Genomic DNA, 20589 nt, shown 5'->3' on the forward strand with positions numbered 1-20589 from the left:
ACGCCAAAGCACACTCAAACAAGCAATATGATCACGGAGTTCGGACCTTCCGTCCTACGTCTCCGCTCCCCACTCCCGAGGAGAAATCCACTATCACAATCCGGTTTGGAAGCCGGAACTTCTACACACTCGGTTTTCTAGCTAACCGAAAACTCTACAACTCACACTCTTGCAAACACACTCTACACCCACTAAGTGTTGGACCTAGCCGTGTCTCCCTCAAGTGCTCGGTTACAACCTCTCCCTAGGCACGTCAACCGACGCCACTCCTCTTGGGACGATCCCCGACTCTCACCACACACTCCTCACTCGGTGTACAAGAGTATTACAAAGTGATTTAACAATTAAGCACAATATAGCAAATGATTGTTCTCTCTAACAAGGTGAGAACTCAATTAGGCTCAACTCAATGTCACACTATCCCACAACCCAATTATATAATGTATGCAAATACAATAAGCTCAATAGGTTGTGTGTGAACAAAGAGATATAAATCAAAATCAAACTAAACTCAAATATAAAATCTAGCTTAAGAACAATGATAATCAAACAAGTATATAAATGTAAAGCTAGAGTTTGAGTTTAGAAAGTTGAGGGCTTTTTATAGCCTCTTAAACCAGCCACAAACCCCCAAAAACCAAAAATATCAAAAACTAGCCGTTACTAGCCGTTATAGGCTGAAAAGACCAAAATACCCCAAAATCCAGCATTCTGGAAATTTGCGTATCTAGCTTTGTAAAATCAATTATAAATAGTAAAACAGATCCAAAAAATATGACATTTTGTCGAAAGGTTATAGACATGTAGAATAACATGTTAGAGAAAGAATTTCTTGAATACCACTTCCCATTTATGAAAAATCATCTGTTTTGTAAAACATGCACGAACATGTACACGAACAAAAACATGATTTTGTAAATTCCATTAAACATAACAAATCAATTCCAAACTTGATGAAACTTTGTGAAATGTTTATAAACATGAAAACAAACATGTTAGAAAAAGAATTTCTCAAATTGAATTTCCATTTGTGAAAACTCATGTATTTTGCAAGTGTGTCCAAAGCATGAAAACTCAAAACCATGCATGTATATATATAACTATATATATACATAGAAACCAAATACGTGTGTGTATATGATGTTGAGCTTAAGGTACTTAACACACATAATATAAAATCTAAACTAGATTACCCAAGCTTGATCTTGATCTTCATTGAGCTCAACTTGGTACACGTTGCGGATGAAGCTAAACTTGATCTTTAACTTGAATTGTATGTTGCTTGACTCCACAATCCCTCCAACCTCCATTGGATATGATCGTTATGGCACAATCCATCCATCCTCCAACAACGTTGTTTGTCTATAATAAATAAGAAAACACAAATACTAGACAAACAACATTAGAAGTAAATTGTTTGTTAAACATCATCAAAACAAGAAGGCCAACAACTTCACCTTCAAATCTGTCTCGTTTTCTACCATGGCCTTCCATTTCTTGAAGACTCCAAACACCTCTGACTTGTGCTTCATAAAGTAAACTCACTCCTTCCTCGAGTGATCGTCGATAAAGGTGACATAGTATCTCAAACCGCCAAAAGAAGACACACTGGATGGACCTCATACATCTGTATGAATCAACTCTAGCTTCTGAGCCTTAGGTGGTCTTCCGCCCTTCTGGAAACTAACCCTCTTTTGCTTCCCAAGGATGTAGTCTTCACAAACCCCGACTTCCACAGAATCGATCCTGGTTAGCTTTCCCTGTGAATGTAGAATTTTTATTTCCTTCTCGCTCATGTGTCCCAACTTGTTGTGCCACAGATCCGTACTCTCTTTACCAGCTACAATTGTGAGGGTGACACTCACATGTGATGTGAGGTAGAGTGTTCCTATTTTGTTGCCTCGGGCAACAACCATCGTACCGTTGGAGATCCACGAATCCCCGGTGAATGTCAAAACGTAGCCTTCTGCTCCAAGTTGTCCTACCGAAATAAGATTTCTCTTCAACTTTGGTACGTGTTTCACGTTCTTTATGTTCCACTTAGAGCCCTTCATCTGAATCTGCATGTATCATTTCCAACAATATTACATGGCTCATTGTCCCCCAAATACACTTTTCCAAAGTCTCCTACTACATAATTTTGAAGAAGCTTCTTATTAGCAGTGGTGTGGAAAGAGGCTCCTGAGTTGATGACCTAAGAATTTGAATCGCTATCCATAGCAAGGATCAAAGCATCTTACATGATATGAGCCTCGTGCTCACCCGCATCCTTCTTTGGACTTTTGCAGACTGAAGACATATGGCCCTCCTGGCCACAGTTCCTACACTTCCTTTAATAGGCCTAACCTTTGAGTTCGACCTCTTCTTCGACTTAGACCGATTCTTGTTCTTATTCCCTTTCTTCTGGCTTCTTCCTCTCTGCTCAAAACTTAGAGCTGAACCTGAACCTTCTGATTCAGACGATTTTCTTCTAACCTCCTCGGATAGAATTATGCTAACAACCTCACTCAGCTTTAACTTCTCTTTCCCCGCCGAATTGCTGATTGCTATCACACAACATGCCCAACTATCCGACAACTATGATAGAATCAATAGGGCTTGCATTTCGTCATCAAACGTGATGTCCACGGAGATAAGTTGATCAACAATCGTGTTGAACTCACTGAGGTGCATCGTGAAGGGCCATCCTTCTGCCATCTGGAGGTTGAATAGAGTTTTGACGATATGCACATTGTTTGCTGCAGACGGTTGCTCGTACACCTTTGCGAGCGCTTCCATAAGCCCCACCATCGTCTTCTCCTTCAATATATTATGGGCTACTGTCTTGACGAGCGACAACCGGATTTGCCCTAAAGCCTTCCTATCCAATATCTCTCAATCATCGTTTGACTCCTCTTTCTTCTGTCCCTTATCATTGCCCATCAACGGGTGATACAAGTTCTTCTGGTACAGATAGTCCTCTATCCGCGACTTCTAGTATGCGAAGTTTGAACCGTCAAACTTCACGGTCTTATGCGGTGACATACTATGACACTCGGAGTGTAGTCACCTGCGATCTCATGCAGTGCACAGACTAACACACTCTAGCATCCAGAATCATTATAATTCAAAATAATTGTCACTCCCTATTGTGACAAACACAATACATTAGTCTACGCACTCCCAAAGGCTCGTGCATGCTCAATCACAATACATGTACTCCCATGGTCACACACGTGTATCGATGTGCGGCCCATTCTTCATATTTACGACCAAACATGCATGGAAGATCAAACCTATAAAAATAGCATCAGATCAGTCAACAGCCCTTGGGGATCAGTCGACTGACATTCGATCAATCGACTGATATCCCATCAGTCGACCGAGCGGCGAACGTGCACAACGTGCACCACTAACTAGTCTTGATCGGTCGACTGATGATCTATCGATTGATCGACCAGAGAGCAACCATACAAAATCAACAGGGTCTCAAACAGTTGACTGATACCCTATCGGTCAACCGTCCATAGAGAAAACATAGAGTTCTGAAAAACCGATCAGTTGACTGATCAATGGGGTCAGTCAATCGACCGAACGCTAAAATAAAAACTGCCAGTTTTCCAGGGTTAAGTAATTTTCTTAAAAAAAAAACTCGTGAATTAATAACATGGGGTGTGAATCATGATTCAAAAAAAATTTATTTGCTTAAGTAGGAGCTCGACCAAACAAGTATTCATCAATAAAAGCATGGATTTGCACTACTAAATAATGAGGCATCCTAGACGGAAAATTCCGTCTAGGATACCTAGAATTCCGTCTAGAATGCTTATTCTAGACGGAATTCCGTCTAGAATACGCGTCTAGTATGTTTCCGTCTAGAATGTAGTATTCTAGACGGAAATTCCGTCTAGAATACATTCTAGACGGATTATTCTAGACGGAATTTAAAACCGTCTAGAATACATCCTAGACGGATTATTCTAGACGGAATTTCCGTCTAGAATATTACATTCTAGACGGAAAAAAATTCCGTCTAGGATGACTATCCTAGACGGAAATTCCGTCTAGGATAGTCATCCTAGACGGAATTTTCGTCTAGGATGTTTTTGATTTTTTTTAATTTTTTTTTCAAAAAAACAAGTATTCTAGACGGAATTTGAGCATCCTAGACGGAATCCTAGACGAAAATTCCGTCTAGGATGCTATGCTACAGTAAGTTTTTTTTTTTTTTTTTTTTTTTTCAAAAACTTGATTACATGTACACAATATTAAACAAAAAAAATTATATTCAGATCCAACACAATCTAATTATATTTCAATATCAAATCCTATTATATTCAAATAATACATTCACCAAAATAGTAGAGAGATACATAAATTGTTTACAAACTTTTACATAAATTATTTACAATGGCTATGACACTGCAGAAGCTTCTTCAACTCCTTCCCTATACATTTACTCAAGCCCTCTTCTTCTCCTTCTTCACCTTCTTCCTCATCATCCTGAGTGTAACATAAGGACACAAGCAATGCATCAATATATGTACAAACTGATCCATAAGGACACAAGCAATGCATATATATAAAAGAGATACCAATAGTTGAGGACTAATTACAACAAGCAAAAGCCACTAAACCAAGTACTATAGGTATATAAATTATTTCCAGGAAGTAGCCAATTAAAGAATGCTGAATTCATGTAATCATTATCTTTTAGTCTGTGATTACTAACTACTGACATGCCTCACGTAGATTGGTTAAATTTAGTAAACTAATTCTAGTGCAATGCAAAAAGAGAGTTATCAAAGGGATTTACTTGAAGCTAAGAGATCTTCATAACCTGGTAAATCTTCCTTCATATTGCTTGATTTATTATTTGCTTGTTCCGTTCTGTTGACATGTGTTCAGTTAGTAAAACAATCAATAATAGTATGCACATAAATATACCTACACCTGATTATATGTAACATCTTGCGTTGCTTAATCAAGAATAAATATCAAATACACACCCATGCATAAGTTATACATGTGTGTGTACACATGCGCACACGATGCAGAGCTTCAAAGTTAGCTACAAAAACACAGATGTTGGGTGATAATCCAGTCCAAAAGATCAAGGAAAAGTCTTTAAGCACCAATATGGTTCAACACTCTTAATAAAAATTCATGATTTATAGCTATTACTCGACAAAAAAAAAAAAAAAATCAGTCACCAACAACTATTATAACAAGTCATAACTTCTAGGTATTAGTAATTGATCCGAAGCAATGGCTAACAGAAGTGTATACCTTATATCATGAGAAAATCTTAACCAAGTAACCACTAAACAGTGATACAGAGCATAAAGGTTTTGTTAGTAACAAATCAAAGGTAATAACAGACCTTATGATATCCTTCTATTTTCTAAACCAAATTCAAGAAGTAGATATTTGAATCATGAAATTTTCAGATATTCGAGCAAAACAAATGTGCAGCATCAGCTACCTATAAAGGATATGACAATAAAAACAAAAGAACAAGTGCTTACACCACACTTGGATCAATGAGTAGTAACAAGTAGACTATTAGATAACGCGATATGAAATCTTTTTTCTTAAAGTTTCAGGGAGGATATAAATACTAGCTCTTACCTTGTTATAGCCTGTGATAATCTTTTATATCCTTCACATTGAGAGCTATCGGTCACTCTTGAGAAAATCTGCGAATTCCCCCTAGTGATATATATAAGCTGGACATCTCTTGTCAACTCTGAACTTAAACTAAATAATTGGTTCAAGATTTGGTGGGAACTGCCAGCAAATAATCAAATTAACCACTACTAAATTTAAAGGGAAGATCCACTCACAAGTTTATTAGACCAGTGAGAGACTGGAAAGCATCTGGCAAATCACCACTTAAATGATTAACGTTCACTGACCTACCAAAAACAAAATATAGGAAGATGACAAAGAAGTTGTAATTACTCCTCACAAATTAAGGAAAGGCATATAAAGATTATTAACATGATCTTACATGTCTGATAGAAGTGTTAGCTTGGACAGAGAACTTGGGATGCTTCCTGTCAATTGGTTAGCCGAGAGAAAACTGCCATAGGCAAACAGAACTATAATGAATCAAAAGTGACTACACCCCAGGAAAAAAAGATAGAAATTGCTACAAGGTTTTCCAATTTTCCAAAAACGTACAATGTCTTCAGTGTAAGAGGAAGATTCTCCGGGATAGTTCCACCAATGTTATTATTGCTAAGATCTCTATTACACATTTAACAAAGGAGCTGTCACTGAAAGCTTTCATGATTATGTAATCAGTTATTACAAAGCAACATGAACTAATATGTAGTTAAGAATCTCCAATATACCATAACCAGAAAACAGCATGATTCTTGAGACAATAGTGTCAGTAAATTACAAGCCTGAAAGGTGGAAGTTCACAATGCCGCTACTTACTCATAAAAAAATAACTTAATCATCGAACGCAATCTCTAACTTATGGAGCAAAAGTATCACACGCCTAACATCCACCCTCTTTATAGCATAACATCAAAAAATAACTTATTCTTCCATATCCATCTTGAAAACATGCTGTTACAAAGAACAACCAATGTGTTTACACCCCAAAGCATTGGGTGATAATAAAATATTTAAAATTTCTATACGAGCAATTGAAAAATAAGTCTCAATACAAATTTCTGAAGAATCTTTCAGACCTGATTAAAATGTTGCTGCAACTTTTCTTTTGTCAAATTGATGCAGAATTGTTCAAAGCTGGAAGAAAACATACAGTAATAAAAATCGATTGTGAAAAATTATAAAAACAGGTTCAACTAGTAGCTAGTAAGATAATATCATCATAGTGGTCAGCAAGAGCAATAACTATCACATCAATTCATAACAACTCTAAAGTATAAGTTTAAGAAAAGAAAGGGGGTGACTTAGGAGAGACCAAATTTCTAAACGGGTTCTTGTGTAGACGAAGCTACAAGGAATGGCACAGAGGCCAAGTCTAAGATAAATTAAAACTTCGACTAAGATTCCAACATATCACCTGACCATTTCATAAAATCCTAACAATTTAATTCCAACATATCCCATATTCAGCTTGCAAACGATAATACGATCAGACCCCAGCAAATTTGATTCAAAACATAAGTTCAAACTATAATTTGAAGGAATTTTGCATAAAAATTCAATTTTCCCCCCTCTATTCTGCGGCCTCCAGCCCTCCTTCCAATGCCTACCCTCATCTCCCATCACGCTCACTACCGACAAACTTACAAACTACGACTACCTTTGCAAATGGAACAAAAATTTGAATTTTTCCTGCAAAATCCCCCAAATTTTCATTAAAAAAAAAGAAAAAAACACAAATCAACAAAAAAAAATTACCCTCATCGGGCCGAAGAAACACGACATTGCCCAAAACAATCACAGCCCCCGAATCATCGAGAGCTTTCGCGCTCCCCAACCCCTGATCCAAACTCGAGATCTCACTTCAAACCTTCAAAAACTCCGAATACGAGATCCTTTCTTTCTCCATCGATCTCAACCTCGACCTCGCCATCTCCATCTTCGCCGCCTTCATCACCTATCTCACCTCCGACGACGACATCCTGGTCTCTCCTTCCTCCTTCTTTGGCGGGATCAAGCAATCGAGCCGGATCCGAGACCCGTTAAGGATCCGAACCCGATCAAGTAGACCATCGGCGACGGCAATAGGGAAGTGATCGGGCGGGATCGGATCCTTGTGGAGGAAGCGGCGGTGAGGCCTCTGTCGGATTCGGGTACGATCTTGCGGGTGAGGCCTCTGTCGGAACCGGATCTATACTCATCGTCTCCTCTAAATGTTAACGAATCGAATCGAAGAGGATTTAACAAATGAGGCGAATTTGAGCGAGAAAAACCCTAACCATAGCCCTAGCCCTAATTTCGAGTCGTTCCCAATAAGAGGAGGCGGGAGAGGTGGAGAAGGGAGAGGTGGTGGAGGCCATGGATGGAGAAGGAGTAGAGGGGGAGAGAGAGGTAGGGGGTGAGGATGAGGAGGGAGAGGGAGAGGAGGGGGAGGCGGTGGAGGGAGGAGTAGGAGAGGGGTTACTGAAATTATGGAATTTGGGGATGAATTATTCGTTTTTGGAGGGGAAAGGAGTGCATTCGCGGGTTTATTTGGTAAATTTTTTTTTTTAAATTGGCTAGGTATCCTAGACGAAAATTTCCGTCTAGGATACTATTCTAGACGGATATTTCCATCTAGAATACTTAGTTAATTTAAAAAAAAATAAAATTAAATAAACCGTCTAGTATATTATTCTAGACGGAAATTTCCGTCTAGAATGTTTTATCCTAGACGGAATATTCTAGACGGAAATTTTCCGTCTAGTTTAATACATTCTAGACGGAAAAAATTCCGTCTAGAATATTCCGTCTAGAATACGTGTTTTTCTACTAGTGTTGGGATCAAGTTCCCCTAAACATCACTAATCAGGTTTAATTTAATTAATTAGGGTTCTAATCCTAATTAATTCGTCCATTAGCAAAAGAAAATAGAGATTATAGGCATCAAGATCCCGTCTTTTCTTTACTTAATGCTTGGATCTAAAGTTCTATTCATAAAATTAAGGTTTAATTCATCAAAATTGAAAATCTAAGGGGATGAGTTTGGAAAGAGATGAACTTGCCTTTTAGATGTGATTTTAAACTCTCAAATACGAGAGGAACTCAATCCTCCTTCACAAAAGTCACAGATCTCGCTCTCCTCTTGAATTTTGCCTCACGAAATTTCTCTAAAATCATGAAACTGTGAAATTAGGGTTTAGGGGGGTGGCTAGTGCTCAAACATGAGAGAGAAGAAGAAAGAGGATAAGAAATCCGCGGTATATATATATATATAATATATATATATATATATATATAATATATATATATATATATTATATATATATATATATATATAATTATATATATATATTATATAGGAATATGGGTATGCTTGGTACCAAGCACAAAATTTGTGCTTGATAGTGAGGTGACATATTATCCTCCACCTCATTCAAATAGGGGACCACATTCACATGGTTGAACGTGGTCCCCCCAATTAAATGAGTGATGAAAATGAGACACCTCACCACCAAACACAACAATTTATTTTGGTACAAAAAAACATACCTAATTTTTCTCATATTATATATATATATATATTATATGATATATATATATATATATATATATATATATTAGAGCGCAAGACTCTTATCAACTTATAGTGAATAGGGAATAGTTGTCCACCAAACTTTTTATCCACTTATTTATTAATATAAAAATCTTTTCATATCATGCAAGGGATCCCTAGGCAAGATCCATGGATAAAAAGTTTGGTGGACAACTATTTCCTATCCACTTAAGTTTGACCACAAGTTTTCACCTAATATATATATATATATATATATATTATATATATATATATATATATATATATATATATATAATATAATATATATATATATATATATATATATATATATATATATATGAGAAAACGGGAGGGTGAGCTAGGCCAGCGTAGGAAATTCACTACGCTGCTAAGTGTATCGACATTGTGAGCCCCCTACTAGATCACATCGGTGTGGCGGCTCACATGTTCTACACTTTGCGTAGGAAATTTCCTACGCTGCCAGCTCACCTTCCCGTTTTCACTATTATATATATATATATATATATAATATATATATAATATATATATATGGGCTAACGCTAACACAGAGATGGTAACACACTCACGCGATTAAAAATCGCAGCTTGTCCCTTTCTCCCTCTCCTTTTATCTGTGAATCTCTCCTGCAAATTTCTCAACTCAAATTAGGGTTTTCTTCGCTCCCCTCTTTCCTCAAAATTACAGTTTTGTCCTTTTGCAAGACAATTTTGTTATCTCTAGGGTTGGAGAAGATCGATTGGGGCTTTGCTGCTGCTTGACTTTGGGGAAATCTAGGGAAATTGTGACGAGTCGATTAGGGATCGACGGAGGGATCGATCTTGTGACCTACTTTGTTCCTCTTTGTGAGTGGCATCATGTCTTATTGGTGTTTTAGCGATTGCTTTTTGCCAATTAAGGTGATTGATCAAGCCTTTGATTGTTTAATCACATGCTATTAGGTTTCATTTGTTTATGCATGTAATTTTTCTTTGGATTCTCCACCCCCCGCAAAGGGAATAATAAGTTGAGGTTGACTAGTGAAGGTATAGATGAAGGGGGTTTATCTGCAATTTACCCTTTGTTGTTTGTTTGGTGTTCGTTAATTGTTTGTCTATAGCTGATGTTTGGATTCCAGTTTAAAAACTTCAGAGTGGAGAAAATAAAGTTAAATTCTTGAACTTTGGTATTTGGTCAGCGTCATTGATGATCTTTTTTTGTTGTTGTTGTTGTTAGTAAATCAAAAGATGAAAAGTTTTGTTCTTTATTATTGCTTTGGCCACCATTAATACAAACGTCTGCTGAGCTTGAACTCCAATTGAAATTCTTGAAACTTTGATATTCATGTGCTCATTTCTTGTTTGCATGGTACTGTCAAAATAGATTGACAAGTTGCGAGAAAATGTATTTGCTTAGGTATGCCTGAGTATAAGCTATGTATTTCTCGATTGTTTTAATGAAAATGTTTGTTTACTGACCCAAATGAAATGTTAAATGTTACTCATTGTATTTTATATTGGTGCAAGGCAATCAAATCTTATAATTTGTGATATTATTCTATCATTGTTCCAACACATGCAGCTAAGCGGCCCACACATGCCTGAGTATTAACTTATTTTCATTGTGCCAGAAGTATTTAGAAGGCATATATGCTTCCCACACATGCAACTAAGCTTACAAAGAAATAAGGATAGAAAAATAGTCTGTATTTGGATTCATCCTACACAAAGTATACACTTTTCAATCCATTCTTGAATCATCTCCGTTCAATCCATTCTTGAACGGATCATGTATCGTAGTAGACAAAATAAAGAGTAAATACATCTTTTCAATCCATTCTTGAAAATAATAATTTTAAATGAAGACATGCACCAAAATGCTCTGACATGCTCTAACATTCCTCAAAGTTTTTCGAACACGCTACAGACTGTTACTTTTTCTATTCATGGAAAACATTCATGAGTTGTGCACAAAAAAATCAATTGAACGACAAATAAAATATTACAAGATGAATTCTCAAGTAACTTACCAACATCGGGCAACCGGTCTTAAAGTGACCCAATTGTTGACAATTCCCACATTTTCGATGTTTTATATCATTTTTCGATTATGACTCTTCAATTCCTGACTTGTGCCTGCTAGCACCTCTTGGACGACCCTTTGTTTTGACTGGGCCACTAGAATCACGAATTAAATTTTTTTTCACCATTTCTCAATACTACATTTGTATTTGAACTAATTTGGCTTCCAATTTGAGAGTTTGCAATATGAATCTCATTAAGCTTAACTTCCTTCTCAACTTTACCAGTGATATCTTGTAGCATTCTCTCCACCATAGAAATGGGCATTTGCTGAACATAAAACCATCTCAAGGGTATCATTGAATCTGGCTCGAATTTCCCACAATCTAATAATATCGCACTGCTCCATGCTACATTCATTGCTTCTTACATCCATAACATTAAAAAATCCAATGTTTTTGTGCCTTGCATCAATTTTTCACTTTTGTAATATATAATTATCAGGAATAGCTATCAACTAAAGAATCCATATGATGTGTAATATATGCCTACAAAGAATCTCATCGGTTTCAAAAAGTGCACAAGAGCATTTGACCTTAAGCTCTCTAGATTTGTCATATGTAACTTCTTCCCATTTCTCTCTTTCTTCAGAAAAATCACCAACTAAATAAATTATTTTTGGCTCTTCCTTTAGCATTTCTTCATGAAAAGGTGATAACCCATTAGTAAGCTCATCTTGGAATATTTTGAAGATCCCCTAGTATATAACTTGCTAACTTGCACTTCAATTGGATGTCGTAGGCACATTGTAGGCACGATATTCAATGTCATAAAGTCTTCTCGAGATTCAGATGCATGGCGATTTGCTAAGGCTTTGTCATATTGACATACAAAGTCCACAAGCCTAGTCTTTGTATTTACATAACCATCAAAAAATACGTTGATACTTTCACTCCTCTAACTAGTTGTCATTCCTGCCCAAAATATATCTTTCAAATATGAATCTACCCAGTGTGCACGCAATCTGTACATCCTCGTCAGCCAAATATCTACATTCTCATCTATATTAAATTTCTCCTTCAAAATCTTCCAACGTTCCTCACAATTGTGATTAATGCTAGCTCGGTACCACTTATCAAAATATGTAGAAATCTCATCTCCATATTGTGCTTTCATTGGAAGTTGTTGCTCGGCAATATGTCTGCCGATATGCCAAGAACAAAAACGGTGTCGGGTATTAGGAAAAACTTGTTTGATAGCTCCTCCTATTTGTGCATCTTAATCGGTGATAATTGCTTTTGGTGAAACCCCATACATGTATTTTAGCCATTGGGTGAACAACCAAATAAAGGTATCCTCTTGCTCATCTGCAAGTAATGCACAACCAAAGAGAATGGACTGTCGATGATGATTTACACCTGTGAATGGAGCAAACGATAGGCTCAAATGACTGGTTTTATATGTGAAGTCGAACACCACTACATCTCCGAAACTTAAGTAAGAGGATCTTGATCTCCCATCAGCCTAAAACACGCTCCTCATAGTCCCCAACTGATCCAGCTCTATGGAAAAGTAAAATTTTGGATCGATTTCCTTCCTATCTTGAAAATTCTTTATGATGGATATGCATTTGTTGCCAATGTTGTTCTTCCTTATAGTTCTGATGTGATCAATACATTGTTGTGCAGTAATATATTCTTCATGAAGACTCTTAGACACAACATTATACACTCGAGCAATAGTAGGAGCCATTCCTTCTTCACTCAAATTCTTAGTAATTGTCTTGCAAGTCTTCGAGGATGCCTTTGTGTTAGACCCTAGAGGGGGGGGGGGATGATTAGGGTCTTAAGGCAATAATTTTGCAATAAAAATTAAGACAAGCAAGCACCACAAAATATAATGCTAAAATAAAGGAGATAAGATAGAAATCATTATCCAAATGACGCGCGATGTGTTCACGAGGTTCGGCTCTCTAGCTTACGTCCCCGCTCCCCACTCTCGAGGAGAATCCACTACACAACCCGGTTTGAAAGCCGGAACTTCTTCTACATAGCGATCTCCACGAGATCTCACGACACAGTTGATCTCCACGAGATCTCACGACACAGTTGATATCCACGAGATCACCACACAATCAATGGTAGCAAATAAAGAATTGCTCTCTCTTACAACAGCCTTATGGCAAGGAGAGAGATTGCACTTGAAGCTATGGATGTGGGATGTGCAAGTATAAAACAAGGAATTGGATTTTTGAAAGTTTAAGGCTCTTTAACTCAAGAATTAAACACAATTGATTTTTCTCTTACAAAGTTGGTGGGAAAAATAAATGGGGTAGTTGGGTATTTATAGTGAAAAATAACAGCAGCCAAAACCCCAAAGAAATTATCAAAATCCGGTTTTCTGAAACTAGCCGTTACTATGCAACGGCTCTCTGATAAGTCGACTTATGAGTCGACTCATAAGTCGACTTATATGAGTCGACTCAGCAGAAGAAAAATCACAACTAGGCTACACTTCGTGAGTCGACTTGTCGACTGAACATGCACGACAAGATTTGCACAGGAAACTGAACTTAAAAACATGTTTAAAAATATCAGATAAATTCTAAAAAATATGAAACTTTGGGAATAGTTTATAATCATTTTGACAAACTTGTTTGAAAAAGAATTTTGCAAAAAGGTCCTCGTATTTATGAAAAACATCATTTTGACAAAATAACCAAAATACAAGTTTTTAAAGTGTGCAAGTGTGTGTGATATCCCGAATAGCTTCAAATGAAATCTACAACTACTTGACTACAATATAGCACTAGAGAGAAAAGATAAACTAGCAAATATCCTCACATAGAATAACATTTCTTTGAGTCTTGTTATTGCTTTGATTTGATGAAGCTTTCACTTGTATATGTTGTTCTTGATTAACATTTGCTTCATCACATTGCCTCCACCTCCTATAGATATTGACGTTGTAGCTTATATTCCATCCAATCATCCATATATGGTATTAACAAGCTTGATATACATATTAACTATAATATCACTCAACAAACAATTAGTACTGATAATGGTGGTTGTAAATTATCATCAAAACATAAGGGCTAACAATCTCCTCTTTTTGATGATGACAACCAACCATTATTTATGAGCTAAATAAATATAGCTCATGGATAGGTGCTCCCCCTATCTATGAGCTCCCCCTTACTATGTGCACCAGGGGCGTAGCTATGTAGAGTTTGCCCTGGGCAGCTGCCCAGGGCAAGAAAATGAAATTTTTTTAATACCCCTCTTCTTCTTGTTTCCTCCGTCCTCAGCTGCTTGCAACATCTCTTTCTTCTCCCTCCTCTCTCTTTCTCCCGTCCTCCAGAAGCTCATTAATCAACCCATCCAGGCTCCAGCCTCCAGGCGGCTGCTCTCCAGCCCTCATCCTTCTCCGATCCCTCAACCCCCATTTAGATATCCTCCATCTCAGGTATCTCTCTCTACAAAACCCTAACCCTAGATCATTTCCTCTTTCTTCAATCTCTAATCTTCTTCCTCGTTTACTAGGGTTTCATGGCGAAGTCGAAGAACCACACGACCCACAGCCAGTCCTACAAGGCCCACAAGAACGGCATCAAGAAGGCCAAAAAGCACAGAAACGCATCAAGCAAAGGGGTGAAGTTTCGATTTTTACATCAGAAAATTGATTTTTTTTTTTCATTACTTTTTTTGGTGATTTTTTGAAGTGAGATTGATTCGTTGTAATCAGATTCTGTCTCATGTAAGCCCCGATTCTCTATTAATAAATAGCCCCTTTTCTTCTTACCGATTTATGCTTCTAGGGTTTCTAAAGGTGGAAATTTTTGTAATTTATTAAGAAGATTATTGTATTCCTGAATGAAATTGGGTTGAGATTTGATATATATTTGTTGAAATTTGTGCTTGGTTCTCTGTGTTCTATAGCCAAAAGGGTAAATTTTGGGACTGCAATTATGAGCTTTGTGTTTCGTGGAAACAGAGGAGACATTGAGAGTGGGTTCTCTGGATTTATGCCTGGGAGATGATCAACAGTGACAATTTTTTTGATTGAAGCCTTCATTTTGCCTATTTTATTTTCTTTTTTTATTGATTTTGTGATTATCACAGAGAGCGCATGCAGGCACTCGACCTGTTAATACAAATTCGATGGTGTTTCTTCTTTCAGGTAATATTTTCGCTAATCAAAGAAACAATTTTAGCTGTTAGTTGGGTTTTGACTAAATTTATGCACATTGTGGCCTTTGGCAGTCCTTTTGCTGTTTATGATTCTCAACTCGCACCAAATTTCACCAAACTTTCTGGTAATCTCTACGCAGTGTTGGTCATTGTCATTTTTAGTTAGTGATTTTCTTCTGAATGCATTTATGTTGGGTTTTAGCTTTTGGCTAGTTCTTGGTTGCCACGGGCCTTCCAATGTATGCTTGAAAGCTTTAGTGGGTCGTTGGCCATTTCATCAATTGGTCTCAGATTCTTCAAAGTTCTACACCCTCAGCCTCAGGTACAAGTTGGGTTTTTCTTGATCATATTTTCCCTTTTTCATTTAGGATTATCTCCTGTTAATTATGTCTACAAATTGCTTAAGATGATGTATCTTATAATAAATTTAGCATTTTCAGGATTCTCTTGTTTTGGTGTATAAATAGGAATCATCAAGCTTTGTAATGGGTTCTCTCTCTTTTGAGAAATTAAGTACCATGCTTTGTTATTTTTTCGCCCAGGGCAACAAAAATTCCTGGCTACGCCACTGATGTGCACAAATGGGGACAAATGAGGAGATTTCTCTCCCCTTTTGTCACCATCAAAAAGTGGGGAAATGAAAAGAGAAACATACTTAAATACATAAAATATACCTCAAGTGTTGGTCTTCACGTATCGCCTCCCTCAAGTGCTTGGAATTACCACCTCTCACTAGGCCACCGACGCCACTTCTCTCGGTATCGACTACGTCCTCACCACACACTCCTCTATCATACATCGGTATAGTTTTTGGTCTACATCCTCACTACTATCATCCGCATCAAGCTTGATATACTTGTACTCATGGGAGTTTGTGCATGCTTCGAGTTCTCCAATCCAAACTTCTTCACCAATTCTCTAGCACATTTGCTTTGAGAAACGAAAATCCCATTCTTAGTTTGCTTGATTTGGAGCCCGAGAAAGAATGTGAGCTCTTCCATCATACTCATCTCAAAGTGATCTTGCATAACTTTAGAAAATTCTTTGTATAAAGTTTTATTAGTAGCACCAAAAATGATATCATCAACATATATTTGAACCAAAATAAAATCATTTTTCCTTTTTCTTACAAAAAGTGTATTATCAATTTTTCCTTTAGAAAAATTATTTTCAATAAAAAAACTAGAGAGGCAAGCATACCAAGCTCTAGGAGCTTGTTTTAACCCATATAAAGCTTTTTGAACCCGGTAAATATGATTAGGAAAAGAATGATCCACAAAACCGGGGGGTTGCTCAACATATACTTCCTCTTCTATAAAACCATTTAAAAAGGCACTTTTAACATCCATTTGAAATAATTTAAAATTCTTAAAACTTACAAAAGCTAAAAACATTCTAATAGATTCTAACCTTAGAACTGGTGCAAAGGTTTCATCATAGTCTATGCACTCCTCTTGATTGTATCCTTGGGTAACTAAACGAGCTTTATTTCTTGTTACAATGCCATGTTCATCAAGTTTGTTTCTAAAAACCCATTTTGTTCCAATCACACTCACATTGTTAGGTCTAGGAACTAGTTTCCAAACATTATTTCTTTAAAAATTGTTTAGTTCATCATGCATAGCTAAAAACCCAAAACTCATCTTTTAAAGCATTATTAATCTTTTTAGGTTCTATTTGAGATAAGAAAGCAATGTTACCATATTCACTCAAGGCCTTTGAGATGGTTAGAACTCCTTGTGAAGGACTCCCTATAATTTGCTCATTTGGATGATTTGATGCAAATTTTCATGCTTTGGGAAATTCTACTTGTTCATGAGTGTTGACGCTTTCCACATCCTTTTGTACGTTTATTGACGATGTTTCATTTAGTTCCAAGCCTTCCAATCCTCCCTCAATATCATCATCATCATTATTCCTAAGCAAACCATCTTGTAAACCAATATTAGTCTCATCAAAAGTAACATTTATAGACTCTTCAACAATAAGTGTTCTTTTGTTGAAGACCCTATAAGCCTTACTTCTAGGAGCATATCCTAAGAAAATACCAACATCAATTTTTGAATCAAATTTATCATGGTGATCTTTTGTATTTAAAATGAAATATTTACAACCAAAGATACGAAAATACCCAATAAAAGGAGTTTTGTTATAAAAGAGTTCATAAGGAGTTTTCTTGAGCTTGGGTCTAATCAAAACACGATTTAAAACATGGCATGCCGTATTAACGGCTTCCGTCCAAAAATATTTAGGCAAAACAAAAACATTTAACATAGTACGTGCCATCTCTTGTATGGTACGATTTTTTCATTCAATAACACCATTTTGTTGTGGTGTTCTTGGGGCGAAAAATACATGGGTTATACCATGATGTGCACAAAAATTATTGAAAAAATTGTTTTAAAATTCACCACCATGATCACTTCTAATTTTAACAACTTTTAAATCTTTTTCATTTTCTATTCTTTTTACTAAAAAGGAAAATTCCTCAAAGCATTCATCTTTATTTTTAAGAAAGATTGTCCATGTAAAGCGAGAAAAATCATCAACAATAACAAACACATAGTGTTTTCCTCCTAGAGAGGTAACACACATAGGACCAAATAGATCAAGATGTAATAATTACAAAGGTTTAGAAGTTGATACCTCATTAATGGATTTGAAGATAGATTTGATTTGTTTACCTTTAGCACAATCTTCGCAAACAGTATCCTTGATGAAGTGTAAGTTTGGTAACCCCTTTACAAGATTTTTTTTGGATAGCTTGGATGTTAATTTCATATTGGCATGACCAAGTCTTTTATGCCAAATCCAAGGATTCTCATCAATTACCGCAAGGCACTTCACATCTTGATAAACTAATTCATTCATCTCAAAAATATATACATTAGATTTTCTATTAGCAACAAAAATAATTTTTCCATTTATGCTAATAATGCATGTAATGACCGTAAAATTTTGATACTAGTTAAAATAAATTTTTGGTATTTTAAAATATTTAATTATGATTTTTAAAAGAGTATTTGTATTTTTCTCGATTTTCTAGAATTTTCTATGATTTAAAGTCTAAGTTTTATATTTATTTAAATGGTTTTTATATTTATAAATTAATTTAGTGCAATGAAAATTTCTGGGATTTATCCGTTGTGTTACTAATACTATTACGTATTATTTTAAATAATACATCGTATTATTATTACTATTACGTATTAATTCTTGTATTATGTTGAATTATTAATTACGTATTATTTGTGTAAATTATTGTATTATTTTAATTATTACGTATCAGCTGTCGTATTAGCATAACTGGTACGTTTTATCGTGTAGATAATTGTCACATAAATATTTGATTTTAAATGTAAGTAAATATATTTTTATTATTAATTATTTCCGTTTAATTGTATAATACGGGTATATTTTTGACAGTTTCATATCAACTGTTGTATTAGCTCAAAATATACGTTTTTAATTGTAGATAATTATTATGTAATTAATTTAATTTTTAAGTACCCGAAATTATTTATTTTAATTATTTTCGTTTAAATACCTGAACCCATTTGAAAATAACCCCAGCTTTTGTTTCCCACGTCGAACCCCCATCAGCTACCCAACAACCCCGTTCTCTTCCTCCTCTTCTTTTCCAAAAAAACGGCTCTACACGAATCATCCCTCCATATTTTAATTTATTTTTTAAAATTTTTATTATTATTTTTTCCCTATTTAAACCAACCCAGCCCCCTCTCTCTCTCTCGTACTCTCTCTCTCTCTCTCTCTCTCTCCGTCTCCTCTCTCTCTTCTCTCTCGTCTCCCTCCTGTCAGATCCCGAAAACCAACGACCCCTACGACCCCGCTCCCGCGACCGCCGTCGCGCTGCCGCAACTCCCCCCGCCACCAACCCCTCCACGAACCCCGACCGCCGACCGCCGCCCCGACCTCTCCTCCGCGCGCCTCCTTCCCCACCGCCGCCTGCAACCCAGCCAGCCCCACCACCGACTTCGCCCGCCACGCTCCTCCCGCCGCTCCGACCGAGCCGACGCCCCGCTGCCCGCCGACCTCGGGCCTCCACCCCACTCCCCCGGCCCGCCCGCAGCTCCACCAGCCAGCCCCCACCTCAGCCCCTGAAACCCACCTCCGTACCTCCTCCACGACCCGGCGAACGTCCGCCGACCGCTCTCGACCTCGCCTGAGAGCGCCGACCAGCGAGACCCCAACCCCCATCACCTCGAGCCGCCCGCACCCACCCGAGCTCCCCCGACCCCCACCCGCCTTCAACACTCCAGCTCCCGACGCCTTCAGTGGAACCGAACCGCGGGCGAACCAGCTGCCCGCACAGCAGCCGCACACACCGATCAGCTAGCCCGTCGTTCCACCAGGCCAAATATCAATACCTCCACGACCGCGATGATGTCGATCTACGACTCGAGCCACAAAAATAAAGCCCAAGCAAGACGGACGCGCCCAATCTGACTCCGATATCAAACCTCCAAAATTATCATAATTAGTATGCAGAGATAATCTCCTCGATGACGAGACGATCCACACTACTTAAAACGCGGGAACAATATCCGACTGAGAACTATAGTCATGTAATAAGAATTCGAACGAAACGGAAATGATGACAAAACAGACATTCATTCACAGAATGAAAAACATATAACAAAAATAATGACCGACTATAGAATACAACGCAAAAGAAACAAAAAAAAAAAAATTATTTAGAGATAAATTATTACAATTATAAAAGAATATTAATATGAAATAAAATAATTCATTAATAAATATAATTAATATATAAAAGATTAAAATGAATCATATGGTGAAAAAATATATAACATTATAAAAAATATAAAATATATTATAGAGTTAGAAAAATTTGAATCATAATAATATAATAAGGAATAATGAAAAAATATAAATATTACAAAAAAAAGTAATAAATGAAATACTAAATAAACAAAAAATTCAGAATAAAAAAAGACAAATATATATATAGAGGACTTCATAGTATATATTTAAAAAATTAATAAAAATAAAAATAAGAATGGAACATATAAAATATATAAAAGATTATTAGAAAAATCCATAAAATAAGTTGATAATTTTTATCATATTGAATATGCAAGTTACCTAATTATATATTAATATGGAAATGCCATAAACATTTGTTATATGACTGAGATAACCTGCTATTATATACTCTTGTCATTAAGACTGA

At 36.6% G+C, this 20589-nt stretch overlaps 1 long non-coding RNA gene across 1 annotated transcript; it reads right to left on the minus strand.

The window, feature by feature from the left end:
- Positions 5836 to 6233, minus strand: LOC109832400. The gene is made up of 3 exons (XR_002244750.1): positions 6166 to 6233; positions 5993 to 6064; positions 5836 to 5897 (listed from the first exon to the last, which is right to left on the minus strand). It is a non-coding gene; the product is annotated as an uncharacterized LOC109832400 (long non-coding RNA).

The sequence above is a fragment of the Asparagus officinalis genome, chromosome 3, assembly GCF_001876935.1.
Source record: "Asparagus officinalis chromosome 3, Aspof.V1, whole genome shotgun sequence".
In the NCBI taxonomy this organism is placed as follows: domain Eukaryota; kingdom Viridiplantae; phylum Streptophyta; class Magnoliopsida; order Asparagales; family Asparagaceae; genus Asparagus; species Asparagus officinalis.